Genomic DNA, 14,920 nt, shown 5'->3' with positions numbered 1-14,920 from the left:
GTTCTTTATGTACAAGTCATTGCTCTTCAGAATCTACCAGTTCCAACTCCAACAAGATCCGATGACTAACTTTCGCTATTGTTTAGGAAGTAAGCAGAGGCCAGAGAATTTGTAAATAAGCTGACAGGAAACCGGAAGATACTCAACGATAGCATAGAAACTCTAATGCTACTAGCGTTTCGGCTGTGTATTTGCAGCACAACTCAAGCACAACTATGAATGCTCGGCCCCTGCACATCTACGGCATAAACGTATATATTATATAACCTCCTCAGAAATAATATCAAATGTTGGGGTTATAGCAGCCATGGAACACTCTCTGTCAGTCTATATTCTCTGTACTTAATAAACAAGCACTCCCTGGTCTGCAAGTAGCACAACTTGTAGCTGGCTCTGTCTTTCCAAGAAACGTACAACTACTCTTTGAATTTTTCAGCAGAAAATACAAGAGTTTCCACAGTTTCAGCTCCTTTCTTGTTGAATTAACACTGGAACCTTGCTGTAATAAGAAGATCATATAAGACAATATGACACCTGCCCGTGTGAGAGTTGAACTCACAACCTTTAGATCATGTGACTGACCGCTGACTACTGCGCCAACGAGGCCAGTTTCCTATGATAGTGGGCAAAAACCTTGGGTAAAACAAAGAGAAATTTGAAAGACTTCATGTCCGTCACAAAACCATCATATCAAAAGTCAGAAAATGTTTGTTACATGTTTGTATTCTAGAACATTGATCTCCAGTACTTTTTTGTCCAAATAGTCCACATGTTATTAACAGAGCCATTGGGTCAGGACAAGTGTTTCTGTCCAACCTTTCAATAGTCCGGAAGAAAAGTTACCAGCTGATGACATATCCACGCTTTTAAAGTAATTTCTAAGCAATTGTAGCTAGTAGTGGAAGTATGTAGTCTATGTAAAACTCAGAATCCCTTCCTATTTAACTTTGAGTATTTTATCGCAATAACGATAGTCCTCTTGATGAACAAACAACTCACACCAGGGGCAGGGTGGGGCTTAAATGCTAGCTGGCCTGCCACAATCAACAGCCCAATACAAAAGTGATTTAGACCTGAAGGGCTAAGGCTTTTGATCCTATGAGATTCTTAGACATACCTTCATACCCATACCCTGTAAACAGAAAGCTGTGTGGTTACTTTATGTTGCTTATTGATGAACAGTTCTTACTTGCAGTTTGTGATCTCAATTTCAAGTCAAACTCGTTGCCACATAAAAGATTAAAATTTCAAATGATAGAATGGTACACTTTACTATCTTTTCATTTTCTAGTGCACAAAGACACAAATTCCAGAAGGAAATGACGACCATTAGACTCAACCTTCGAGATACAAGTAGTTTGGCCAAAGTTAGTCGACTGCATTAGCCGGGAATTGAACCCGGGCCTCCCGCGTGGCAGGCGAGAATTCTACCACTGAACCACCAATGCATATTTTATGGAAATTTCACCTTTTTTTTTCGACGAGGTCCACTTAAGGTGCCAGTATACTCTGCCTTGACAGTTTGTCTGCTATTTTTTCCACTGCCGATAGAAAGAGAGGTACTGACACATGCCTCAAGGCGTGACGGGGCCAATTGTTCAATGGTAAGAAAAGAGAAGGGTTTGCATCTTTCTCTCAAGCCTGACTTAGCTATGTCTGTTACTTTTAATGTGAACAACCAACTGCAAGACACCCAAGAGAAGGTCTGACCCATGCATTTTTATCTATAAACACAATAAGAGCTGTGATTGGTCCGCTTGATAACATCGCATTTCTGGCAGATTCGCAGCCAGATTTCAATTGAGTTGGAGGAAGAAAAACGGACGACATCTTTCTTTTCTCCGTTGCCGTTCTTTATGTACAAGTCATTGCTCTTCAGAATCTACCAGTTCCAACTCCAACAAGATCCGATGACTAACTTTCGCTATTGTTTAGGAAGTAAGCAGAGGCCAGAGAATTTGTAAATAAGCTGACAGGAAACCGGAAGATACTCAACGATAGCATAGAAACTCTAATGCTACTAGCGTTTCGGCTGTGTATTTGCAGCACAACTCAAGCACAACTATGAATGCTCGGCCCCTGCACATCTACGGCATAAACGTATATATTATATAACCTCCTCAGAAATAATATCAAATGTTGGGGTTATAGCAGCCATGGAACACTCTCTGTCAGTCTATATTCTCTGTACTTAATAAACAAGCACTCCCTGGTCTGCAAGTAGCACAACTTGTAGCTGGCTCTGTCTTTCCAAGAAACGTACAACTACTCTTTGAATTTTTCAGCAGAAAATACAAGAGTTTCCACAGTTTCAGCTCCTTTCTTGTTGAATTAACACTGGAACCTTGCTGTAATAAGAAGATCATATAAGACAATATGACACTTGCCCGTGTGAGAGTTGAACTCACAACCTTTAGATCATGTGACTGACCGCTGACTACTGCGCCAACGAGGCCAGTTTCCTATGATAGTGGGCAAAAACCTTGGGTAAAACAAAGAGAAATTTGAAAGACTTCATGTCCGTCACAAAACCATCATATCAAAAGTCAGAAAATGTTTGTTACATGTTTGTATTCTAGAACATTGATCTCCAGTACTTTTTTGTCCAAATAGTCCACATGTTATTAACAGAGCCATTGGGTCAGGACAAGTGTTTCTGTCCAACCTTTCAATAGTCCGGAAGAAAAGTTACCAGCTGATGACATATCCACGCTTTTAAAGTAATTTCTAAGCAATTGTAGCTAGTAGTGGAAGTATGTAGTCTATGTAAAACTCAGAATCCCTTCCTATTTAACTTTGAGTATTTTATCGCAATAACGATAGTCCTCTTGATGAACAAACAACTCACACCAGGGGCAGGGTGGGGCTTAAATGCTAGCTGGCCTGCCACAATCAACAGCCCAATACAAAAGTGATTTAGACCTGAAGGGCTAAGGCTTTTGATCCTATGAGATTCTTAGACATACCTTCATACCCATACCCTGTAAACAGAAAGCTGTGTGGTTACTTTATGTTGCTTATTGATGAACAGTTCTTACTTGCAGTTTGTGATCTCAATTTCAAGTCAAACTCGTTGCCACATAAAAGATTAAAATTTCAAATGATAGAATGGTACACTTTACTATCTTTTCATTTTCTAGTGCACAAAGACACAAATTCCAGAAGGAAATGACGACCAATAGACTCAACCTTCGAGATACAAGTAGTTTGGCCAAAGTTAGTCGACTGCATTATCCGGGAATCGAACCCGGGCCTCCCGCGTGGCAGACGAGAATTCTACCACTGAACCACCAATGCATATTTTATGGAAATTTCACCTTCTTGAATTTTTGACGAGGTCCACTTAAGGTGCCAGTATACTGTGCCTTGACAGTTTGTCTGCTATTTTTTCCACTGCCGATAGAAAGAGAGGTACTGACACATGCCTCAAGGCGTGACGGGGCCAATTGTTCAATGGTAAGAAAAGAGAAGGGTTTGCATCTTTCTCTCAAGCCTGACTTAGCTATGTCTGTTACTTTTAATGTGAACAACCAACTGCAAGACACCTAAGAGAAGGTCTGACCCCTGCATTTTTATCTATAAACACAATAAGAGCTGTGATTGGTCCGCTTGATAGCATCGCATTTCTGGCAGATTCGCAGCCAGATTTCAAGTGAGTTGGAGGAAGAAAAACGGACGACATCTTTCTTTTCTCCGTTGCCGTTCTTTATGTACAAGTCATTGCTCTTCAGAATCTACCAGTTCCAACTCCAACACGATCCGATGACTAACTTTCGCCATTGTTTAGGAAGTAAGCAGAGGCCAGAGAATTTGAAAATAAGCTGACAGGAAACCGGAAGATAGTCAACGCTAGCATAGAGACTCTAATGCTACTAGCGTTTCGGCTGTGTATTTGCAGCACGACTCAAGCACAACTATGAATGCTCGGTCCCTGCAAATCTACGGCATAAACGTATATATTATATCACCTCCTCAGAAATAATATCAAATGTTAGGGTTATAGCAGCTATGGAACGCTCTGTCAGTCTATATTCTCTGTACTTAATAAACAAGCACTCCCTGGTCTGCAAGTAGCACAACTTGTAGCTGGCTTTGTCTTTCACCAGAAACGTACAACTACTCTTTGAATTTTTCAGCAGGAAATACAAGTGCACCTTAAAGCACATGAGTCAATCCACTGAAGAGTTTCCACAGTTGAAGCTCTTTTCAAAGAGGATCCTCTTATCTTGTTGAATTAACACTGGAACCTTGCTGTAATAAGAAGATCATATAAGACAATATGACACCTGCCCGTGTGAGAGTTGAACTCACAACCTTTAGATCATGTGACTGACCGCTGACTACTGCGCCAACGAGGCCAGTTTCCTATGATAGTGGGCAAAAACCTTGGGTAAAACAAAGAGAAATTTGAAAGACTTCATGTCCGTCACAAAACCATCATATCAAAAGTCAGAAAATGTTTGTTACATGTTTGTATTCTAGAACATTGATCTCCAGTACTTTTTTGTCCAAATAGTCCACATGTTATTAACAGAGCCATTGGGTCAGGACAAGTGTTTCTGTCCAACCTTTCAATAGTCCGGAAGAAAAGTTACCAGCTGATGACATATCCACGCTTTTAAAGTAATTTCTAAGCAATTGTAGCTAGTAGTGGAAGTATGTAGTCTATGTAAAACTCAGAATCCCTTCCTATTTAACTTTGAGTATTTTATCGCAATAACGATAGTCCTCTTGATGAACAAACAACTCACACCAGGGGCAGGGTGGGGCTTAAATGCTAGCTGGCCTGCCACAATCAACAGCCCAATACAAAAGTGATTTAGACCTGAAGGGCTAAGGCTTTTGATCCTATGAGATTCTTAGACATACCTTCATACCCATACCCTGTAAACAGAAAGCTGTGTGGTTACTTTATGTTGCTTATTGATGAACAGTTCTTACTTGCAGTTTGTGATCTCAATTTCAAGTCAAACTCGTTGCCACATAAAAGATTAAAATTTCAAATGATAGAATGGTACACTTTACTATCTTTTCATTTTCTAGTGCACAAAGACACAAATTCCAGAAGGAAATGACGACCATTAGACTCAACCTTCGAGATACAAGTAGTTTGGCCAAAGTTAGTCGACTGCATTAGCCGGGAATTGAACCCGGGCCTCCCGCGTGGCAGGCGAGAATTCTACCACTGAACCACCAATGCATATTTTATGGAAATTTCACCTTTTTTTTTCGACGAGGTCCACTTAAGGTGCCAGTATACTCTGCCTTGACAGTTTGTCTGCTATTTTTTCCACTGCCGATAGAAAGAGAGGTACTGACACATGCCTCAAGGCGTGACGGGGCCAATTGTTCAATGGTAAGAAAAGAGAAGGGTTTGCATCTTTCTCTCAAGCCTGACTTAGCTATGTCTGTTACTTTTAATGTGAACAACCAACTGCAAGACACCCAAGAGAAGGTCTGACCCATGCATTTTTATCTATAAACACAATAAGAGCTGTGATTGGTCCGCTTGATAACATCGCATTTCTGGCAGATTCGCAGCCAGATTTCAATTGAGTTGGAGGAAGAAAAACGGACGACATCTTTCTTTTCTCCGTTGCCGTTCTTTATGTACAAGTCATTGCTCTTCAGAATCTACCAGTTCCAACTCCAACAAGATCCGATGACTAACTTTCGCCATTGTTTAGGAAGTAAGCAGAGGCCAGAGAATTTGTAAATAAGCTGACAGGAAACCGGAAGATACTCAACGATAGCATAGAAACTCTAATGCTACTAGCGTTTCGGCTGTGTATTTGCAGCACAACTCAAGCACAACTATGAATGCTCGGCCCCTGCACATCTACGGCATAAACGTATATATTATATAACCTCCTCAGAAATAATATCAAATGTTAGGGTTATAGCAGCCATGGAACGCTCTGTCAGTCTATATTCTCTGTACTTAATAAACAAGCACTCCCTGGTCTGCAAGTAGCACAACTTGTAGCTGGCTCTGTCTTTCACCAGAAACGTACAACTACTCTTTGAATTTTTCAGCAGAAAATACAAGAGTTTCCACAGTTTCAGCTCCTTTCTTGTTGAATTAACACTGGAACCTTGCTGTAATAAGAAGATCATATAAGACAATATGACACTTGCCCGTGTGAGAGTTGAACTCACAACCTTTAGATCATGTGACTGACCGCTGACTACTGCGCCAACGAGGCCAGTTTCCTATGATAGTGGGCAAAAACCTTGGGTAAAACAAAGAGAAATTTGAAAGACTTCATGTCCGTCACAAAACCATCATATCAAAAGTCAGAAAATGTTTGTTACATGTTTGTATTCTAGAACATTGATCTCCAGTACTTTTTTGTCCAAATAGTCCACATGTTATTAACAGAGCCATTGGGTCAGGACAAGTGTTTCTGTCCAACCTTTCAATAGTCCGGAAGAAAAGTTACCAGCTGATGACATATCCACGCTTTTAAAGTAATTTCTAAGCAATTGTAGCTAGTAGTGGAAGTATGTAGTCTATGTAAAACTCAGAATCCCTTCCTATTTAACTTTGAGTATTTTATCGCAATAACGATAGTCCTCTTGATGAACAAACAACTCACACCAGGGGCAGGGTGGGGCTTAAATGCTAGCTGGCCTGCCACAATCAACAGCCCAATACAAAAGTGATTTAGACCTGAAGGGCTAAGGCTTTTGATCCTATGAGATTCTTAGACATACCTTCATACCCATACCCTGTAAACAGAAAGCTGTGTGGTTACTTTATGTTGCTTATTGATGAACAGTTCTTACTTGCAGTTTGTGATCTCAATTTCAAGTCAAACTCGTTGCCACATAAAAGATTAAAATTTCAAATGATAGAATGGTACACTTTACTATCTTTTGATTTTCTAGTGCACAAAGACACAAATTCCAGAAGGAAATGATGACCATTAGACTCAACCTTCGAGATACAAGTAGTTTGGCCAAAGTTAGTCGACTGCATTAGCCGGGAATCGAACCCGGGCCTCCTGCGTGGCAGGCAAGAATTCTACCACTGAACCACCAATGCATACTTTATGGAAATTTCACCTTTTTTTTTCAACGAGGTCCACTTAAGGTGCCAGTATACTCTGCCTTGACAGTTTGTCTGCTATTTTTTCCACTGCCGATAGAAAGAGAGGTACTGACACATGCCTCAAGGCGTGACGGGGCCAATTGTTCAATGGTAAGAAAAGAGAAGGGTTTGCATCTTTCTCTCAAGCCTGACTTAGCTATGTCTGTTACTTTTAATGTGAACAACCAACTGCAAGACACCTAAGAGAAGGTCTGACCCATGCATTTTTATCTATAAACACAATAAGAGCTGTGATTGGTCCGCTTGATAGCATCGCATTTCTGGCAGATTCGCAGCCAGATTTCAATTGAGTTGGAGGAAGAAAAACGGACGACATCTTTCTTTTCTCCGTTGCCGTTCTTTATGTACAAGTCATTGCTCTTCAGAATCTACCAGTTCCAACTCCAACACGATCCGATGACTAACTTTCGCCATTGTTTAGGAAGTAAGCAGAGGCCAGAGAATTTGTGAATAAGCTGACAGGAAACCGGAAGATACTCAACGCTAGCATAGAAACTCTAATGCTACTAGCGTTTCGGCTGTGTATTTGTAGCACGACTCAAGCACAACTATGAATGCTCGGTCCCTGCACATCTACGGCATAAACGTATGTATTATATCACCTCCTCAGAAATAATATCAAATGTTAGGGTTATAGCAGCTATGGAACGCTCTGTCAGTCTATATTCTCTGTACTTAATAAACAAGCACTCCCTGGTCTGCAAGTAGCACAACTTGTAGCTGGCTCTGTCTTTCCAAGAAACGTACAACTACTCTTTGAATTTTTCAGCAGAAAATACAAGTGCACCTTAACTGAAGAGTTTCCACAGTTTCAGCTCCTTTCTTGTTGAATTAACACTGGAACCTTGCTGTAATAAGAAGATCATATAAGACAATATGACACTTGCCCGTGTGAGAGTTGAACTCACAACCTTTAGATCATGTGACTGACCGCTGACTACTGCGCCAACGAGGCCAGTTTCCTATGATAGTGGGCAAAAACCTTGGGTAAAACAAAGAGAAATTTGAAAGACTTCATGTCCGTCACAAAACCATCATATCAAAAGTCAGAAAATGTTTGTTACATGTTTGTATTCTAGAACATTGATCTCCAGTACTTTTTTGTCCAAATAGTCCACATGTTATTAACAGAGCCATTGGGTCAGGACAAGTGTTTCTGTCCAACCTTTCAATAGTCCGGAAGAAAAGTTACCAGCTGATGACATATCCACGCTTTTAAAGTAATTTCTAAGCAATTGTAGCTAGTAGTGGAAGTATGTAGTCTATGTAAAACTCAGAATCCCTTCCTATTTAACTTTGAGTATTTTATCGCAATAACGATAGTCCTCTTGATGAACAAACAACTCACACCAGGGGCAGGGTGGGGCTTAAATGCTAGCTGGCCTGCCACAATCAACAGCCCAATACAAAAGTGATTTAGACCTGAAGGGCTAAGGCTTTTGATCCTATGAGATTCTTAGACATACCTTCATACCCATACCCTGTAAACAGAAAGCTGTGTGGTTACTTTATGTTGCTTATTGATGAACAGTTCTTACTTGCAGTTTGTGATCTCAATTTCAAGTCAAACTCGTTGCCACATAAAAGATTAAAATTTCAAATGATAGAATGGTACACTTTACTATCTTTTCATTTTCTAGTGCACAAAGACACAAATTCCAGAAGGAAATGACGACCATTAGACTCAACCTTCGAGATACAAGTAGTTTGGCCAAAGTTAGTCGACTGCATTAGCCGGGAATCGAACCCTGGCCTCCTGCGTGGCAGGCAAGAATTCTACCACTGAACCACCAATGCATACTTTATGGAAATTTCACCTTTTTTTTTCAACGAGGTCCACTTAAGGTGCCAGTATACTCTGCCTTGACAGTTTGTCTGCTATTTTTTCCACTGCCGATAGAAAGAGAGGTACTGACACATGCCTCAAGGCGTGACGGGGCCAATTGTTCAATGGTAAGAAAAGAGAAGGGTTTGCATCTTTCTCTCAAGCCTGACTTAGCTATGTCTGTTACTTTTAATGTGAACAACCAACTGCAAGACACCTAAGAGAAGGTCTGACCCATGCATTTTTATCTATAAACACAATAAGAGCTGTGATTGGTCCGCTTGATAGCATCGCATTTCTGGCAGATTCGCAGCCAGATTTCAATTGAGTTGGAGGAAGAAAAACGGACGACATCTTTCTTTTCTCCGTTGCCGTTCTTTATGTACAAGTCATTGCTCTTCAGAATCTACCAGTTCCAACTCCAACACGATCCGATGACTAACTTTCGCCATTGTTTAGGAAGAGAATTTGAAAATAAGCTGACAGGAAACTGGAAGATACTCAACGCTAGCATAGAAACTCTAATGCTACTAGCGTTTCGGCTGTGTATTTGCAGCACGACTCAAGCACAACTATGAATGCTCGGTCCCTGCACATCTACGGCATAAACGTATATATTATATCACCTCCTCAGAAATAATATCAAATGAAGTATGTAGTCTATGTAAAACTCAGAATCCCTTCCTATTTAACTTTGAGTATTTTATCGCAATAACGATAGTCCTCTTGATGAACAAACAACTCACAGCAGGGGCAGGGTGGGGCTTAAATGCTAGCTGGCCTGCCACAAACAACAGCCCAATACAAAAGTGATTTAGACCTGAAGGGCTAAGGCTTTTGATCCTATGAGATTCTTAGACATACCTTCATACCCATACCCTGTAAACAGAAAGCTGTGTGGTTACTTTATGTTGCTTATTGATGAACAGTTCTTACTTGCAGTTTGTGATCTCAATTTCAAGTCAAACTCGTTGCCACATAAAAGATTAAAATTTCAAATGATAGAATGGTACACTTTACTATCTTTTCATTTTCTAGTGCACAAAGACACAAATTCCAGAAGGAAATGACGACCATTAGATTCAACCTTCGAGATAAAAGTAGTTTGGCCAGAGTTAGTCGACTGCATTAGCCGGGAATCGAACCCGGGCCTCCCGCGTGGCAGGCGAGAATTCTACCACTGAACCACCAATGCATATTTTATGGAAATTTCACCTTTTTGAATTTTTGACGAGGTCCACTTAAGGTGCCAGTATACTGTGCCTTGACAGTTTGTCTGCTATTTTTTCCACTGCCGATAGAAAGAGAGGTACTGACACATGCCTCAAGGCGTGACGGGGCCAATTGTTCAATGGTAAGAAAAGAGAAGGGTTTGCATCTTTCTCTCAAGCCTGACTTAGCTATGTCTGTTACTTTTAATGTGAACAACCAACTGCAAGACACCTAAGAGAAGGTCTGACCCATGCATTTTTTGTCTATAAACACAATAAGAGCTGTGATTGGTCCGCTTGATAGCATCGCATTTCTGGCAGATTCGCAGCCAGATTTCAATTGAGTTGGAGGAAGAAAAACGGACGACATCTTTCTTTTCTCCGTTGCCGTTCTTTATGTACAAGTCATTGCTCTTCAGAATCTACCAGTTCCAACTCCAACACGATCCGATGACTAACTTTCGCCATTGTTTAGGAAGTAAGCAGAGGCCAGAGAATTTGTGAATAAGCTGACAGGAAACCGGAAGATACTCAACGCTAGCATAGAAACTCTAATGCTACTAGCGTTTCGGCTGTGTATTTGTAGCACGACTCAAGCACAACTATGAATGCTCGGTCCCTGCACATCTACGGCATAAACGTATATATTATATCACCTCCTCAGAAATAATATCAAATGTTAGGGTTATAGCAGCTATGGAACGCTCTGTCAGTCTATATTCTCTGTACTTAATAAACAAGCACTCCCTGGTCTGCAAGTAGCACAACTTGTAGCTGGCTCTGTCTTTCCAAGAAACGTACAACTACTCTTTGAATTTTTCAGCAGAAAATACAAGTGCACCTTAACTGAAGAGTTTCCACAGTTTCAGCTCCTTTCTTGTTGAATTAACACTGGAACCTTGCTGTAATAAGAAGATCATATAAGACAATATGACACTTGCCCGTGTGAGAGTTGAACTCACAACCTTTAGATCATGTGACTGACCGCTGACTACTGCGCCAACGAGGCCAGTTTCCTATGATAGTGGGCAAAAACCTTGGGTAAAACAAAGAGAAATTTGAAAGACTTCATGTCCGTCACAAAACCATCATATCAAAAGTCAGAAAATGTTTGTTACATGTTTGTATTCTAGAACATTGATCTCCAGTACTTTTTTGTCCAAATAGTCCACATGTTATTAACAGAGCCATTGGGTCAGGACAAGTGTTTCTGTCCAACCTTTCAATAGTCCGGAAGAAAAGTTACCAGCTGATGACATATCCACGCTTTTAAAGTAATTTCTAAGCAATTGTAGCTAGTAGTGGAAGTATGTAGTCTATGTAAAACTCAGAATCCCTTCCTATTTAACTTTGAGTATTTTATCGCAATAACGATAGTCCTCTTGATGAACAAACAACTCACACCAGGGGCAGGGTGGGGCTTAAATGCTAGCTGGCCTGCCACAATCAACAGCCCAATACAAAAGTGATTTAGACCTGAAGGGCTAAGGCTTTTGATCCTATGAGATTCTTAGACATACCTTCATACCCATACCCTGTAAACAGAAAGCTGTGTGGTTACTTTATGTTGCTTATTGATGAACAGTTCTTACTTGCAGTTTGTGATCTCAATTTCAAGTCAAACTCGTTGCCACATAAAAGATTAAAATTTCAAATGATAGAATGGTACACTTTACTATCTTTTCATTTTCTAGTGCACAAAGACACAAATTCCAGAAGGAAATGACGACCATTAGACTCAACCTTCGAGATACAAGTAGTTTGGCCAAAGTTAGTCGACTGCATTAGCCGGGAATCGAACCCGGGCCTCCTGCGTGGCAGGCAAGAATTCTACCACTGAACCACCAATGCATACTTTATGGAAATTTCACCTTTTTTTTTCAACGAGGTCCACTTAAGGTGCCAGTATACTCTGCCTTGACAGTTTGTCTGCTATTTTTTCCACTGCCGATAGAAAGAGAGGTACTGACACATGCCTCAAGGCGTGACGGGGCCAATTGTTCAATGGTAAGAAAAGAGAAGGGTTTGCATCTTTCTCTCAAGCCTGACTTAGCTATGTCTGTTACTTTTAATGTGAACAACCAACTGCAAGACACCTAAGAGAAGGTCTGACCCATGCATTTTTATCTATAAACACAATAAGAGCTGTGATTGGTCCGCTTGATAGCATCGCATTTCTGGCAGATTCGCAGCCAGATTTCAATTGAGTTGGAGGAAGAAAAACGGACGACATCTTTCTTTTCTCCGTTGCCGTTCTTTATGTACAAGTCATTGCTCTTCAGAATCTACCAGTTCCAACTCCAACACGATCCGATGACTAACTTTCGCCATTGTTTAGGAAGAGAATTTGAAAATAAGCTGACAGGAAACTGGAAGATACTCAACGCTAGCATAGAAACTCTAATGCTACTAGCGTTTCGGCTGTGTATTTGCAGCACGACTCAAGCACAACTATGAATGCTCGGTCCCTGCACATCTACGGCATAAACGTATATATTATATCACCTCCTCAGAAATAATATCAAATGAAGTATGTAGTCTATGTAAAACTCAGAATCCCTTCCTATTTAACTTTGAGTATTTTATCGCAATAACGATAGTCCTCTTGATGAACAAACAACTCACAGCAGGGGCAGGGTGGGGCTTAAATGCTAGCTGGCCTGCCACAAACAACAGCCCAATACAAAAGTGATTTAGACCTGAAGGGCTAAGGCTTTTGATCCTATGAGATTCTTAGACATACCTTCATACCCATACCCTGTAAACAGAAAGCTGTGTGGTTACTTTATGTTGCTTATTGATGAACAGTTCTTACTTGCAGTTTGTGATCTCAATTTCAAGTCAAACTCGTTGCCACATAAAAGATTAAAATTTCAAATGATAGAATGGTACACTTTACTATCTTTTCATTTTCTAGTGCACAAAGACACAAATTCCAGAAGGAAATGACGACCATTAGATTCAACCTTCGAGATAAAAGTAGTTTGGCCAGAGTTAGTCGACTGCATTAGCCGGGAATCGAACCCGGGCCTCCCGCGTGGCAGGCGAGAATTCTACCACTGAACCACCAATGCATATTTTATGGAAATTTCACCTTTTTGAATTTTTGACGAGGTCCACTTAAGGTGCCAGTATACTGTGCCTTGACAGTTTGTCTGCTATTTTTTCCACTGCCGATAGAAAGAGAGGTACTGACACATGCCTCAAGGCGTGACGGGGCCAATTGTTCAATGGTAAGAAAAGAGAAGGGTTTGCATCTTTCTCTCAAGCCTGACTTAGCTATGTCTGTTACTTTTAATGTGAACAACCAACTGCAAGACACCTAAGAGAAGGTCTGACCCATGCATTTTTTGTCTATAAACACAATAAGAGCTGTGATTGGTCCGCTTGATAGCATCGCATTTCTGGCAGATTCGCAGCCAGATTTCAATTGAGTTGGAGGAAGAAAAACGGACGACATCTTTCTTTTCTCCGTTGCCGTTCTTTATGTACAAGTCATTGCTCTTCAGAATCTACCAGTTCCAACTCCAACACGATCCGATGACTAACTTTCGCCATTGTTTAGGAAGAGAATTTGAAAATAAGCTGACAGGAAACCGGAAGATACTCAACGCTAGCATAGAAACTCTAATGCTACTAGCGTTTCGGCTGTGTATTTGCAGCACGACTCAAGCACAACTATGAATGCTCGGTCCCTGCACATCTACGGCATAAACGTATATATTATATCACCTCCTCAGAAATAATATCAAATGAAGTATGTAGTCTATGTAAAACTCAGAATCCCTTCCTATTTAACTTTGAGTATTTTATCGCAATAACGATAGTCCTCTTGATGAACAAACAACTCACAGCAGGGGCAGGGTGGGGCTTAAATGCTAGCTGGCCTGCCACAAACAACAGCCCAATACAAAAGTGATTTAGACCTGAAGGGCTAAGGCTTTTGATCCTATGAGATTCTTAGACATACCTTCATACCCATACCCTGTAAACAGAAAGCTGTGTGGTTACTTTATGTTGCTTATTGATGAACAGTTCTTACTTGCAGTTTGTGATCTCAATTTCAAGTCAAACTCGTTGCCACATAAAAGATTAAAATTTCAAATGATAGAATGGTACACTTTACTATCTTTTCATTTTCTAGTGCACAAAGACACAAATTCCAGAAGGAAATGACGACCATTAGATTCAACCTTCGAGATAAAAGTAGTTTGGCCAGAGTTAGTCGACTGCATTAGCCGGGAATCGAACCCAGGCCTCCCGCGTGGCAGGCGAGAATTCTACCACTGAACCACCAATGCATATTTTATGGAAATTTCACCTTTTTGAATTTTTGACGAGGTCCACTTAAGGTGCCAGTATACTGTGCCTTGACAGTTTGTCTGCTATTTTTTCCACTGCCGATAGAAAGAGAGGTACTGACACATGCCTCAAGGCGTGACGGGGCCAATTGTTCAATGGTAAGAAAAGAGAAGGGTTTGCATCTTTCTCTCAAGCCTGACTTAGCTATGTCTGTTACTTTTAATGTGAACAACCAACTGCAAGACACCTAAGAGAAGGTCTGACCCATGCATTTTTATCTATAAACACAATAAGAGCTGTGATTGGTCCGCTTGATAGCATCGCATTTCTGGCAGATTCGCAGCCAGATTTCAATTGAGTTGGAGGAAGAAAAACGGACGACATCTTTCTTTTCTCCGTTGCCGTTCTTTATGTACAAGTCATTGCTCTTCAGAATCTACCAGTTCCAACTCCAACACGATCCGATGA

General features: G+C 40.7%; 8 non-coding genes across 8 annotated transcripts; all 8 read right to left on the bottom strand.

The window, feature by feature from the left end:
- Window positions 1–1,377: 1,377 nt before the first annotated feature.
- trnag-gcc (transfer RNA glycine (anticodon GCC)) lies at window positions 1,378–1,448 on the bottom strand. Its single transcript has one exon. It is a non-coding gene; the product is annotated as a tRNA-Gly (tRNA).
- Window positions 1,449–5,129: 3,681 nt separating this feature from the next.
- On the bottom strand, window positions 5,130–5,200 carry trnag-gcc (transfer RNA glycine (anticodon GCC)). Its single transcript has one exon. It is a non-coding gene; the product is annotated as a tRNA-Gly (tRNA).
- A 1,777-nt stretch (window positions 5,201–6,977) lies between these two features.
- On the bottom strand, window positions 6,978–7,048 carry trnag-gcc (transfer RNA glycine (anticodon GCC)). The gene has a single exon. It is a non-coding gene; the product is annotated as a tRNA-Gly (tRNA).
- A 1,792-nt stretch (window positions 7,049–8,840) lies between these two features.
- On the bottom strand, window positions 8,841–8,911 carry trnag-gcc (transfer RNA glycine (anticodon GCC)). Its single transcript has one exon. It is a non-coding gene; the product is annotated as a tRNA-Gly (tRNA).
- Window positions 8,912–10,063: 1,152 nt separating this feature from the next.
- trnag-gcc (transfer RNA glycine (anticodon GCC)) lies at window positions 10,064–10,134 on the bottom strand. The gene has a single exon. It is a non-coding gene; the product is annotated as a tRNA-Gly (tRNA).
- Window positions 10,135–11,930: 1,796 nt separating this feature from the next.
- On the bottom strand, window positions 11,931–12,001 carry trnag-gcc (transfer RNA glycine (anticodon GCC)). Its single transcript has one exon. It is a non-coding gene; the product is annotated as a tRNA-Gly (tRNA).
- A 1,152-nt stretch (window positions 12,002–13,153) lies between these two features.
- Window positions 13,154–13,224, bottom strand: trnag-gcc (transfer RNA glycine (anticodon GCC)). The gene has a single exon. It is a non-coding gene; the product is annotated as a tRNA-Gly (tRNA).
- Window positions 13,225–14,380: 1,156 nt separating this feature from the next.
- On the bottom strand, window positions 14,381–14,451 carry trnag-gcc (transfer RNA glycine (anticodon GCC)). Its single transcript has one exon. It is a non-coding gene; the product is annotated as a tRNA-Gly (tRNA).
- Window positions 14,452–14,920: the final 469 nt, after the last annotated feature.

The sequence above is a fragment of the Platichthys flesus genome, chromosome 16, assembly GCF_949316205.1.
Source record: "Platichthys flesus chromosome 16, fPlaFle2.1, whole genome shotgun sequence".
Classification (NCBI taxonomy): domain Eukaryota; kingdom Metazoa; phylum Chordata; class Actinopteri; order Pleuronectiformes; family Pleuronectidae; genus Platichthys; species Platichthys flesus.
Note: the sequence above shows the minus strand (reverse complement) of the source record. Positions and strands in the feature narration are given on the sequence as shown.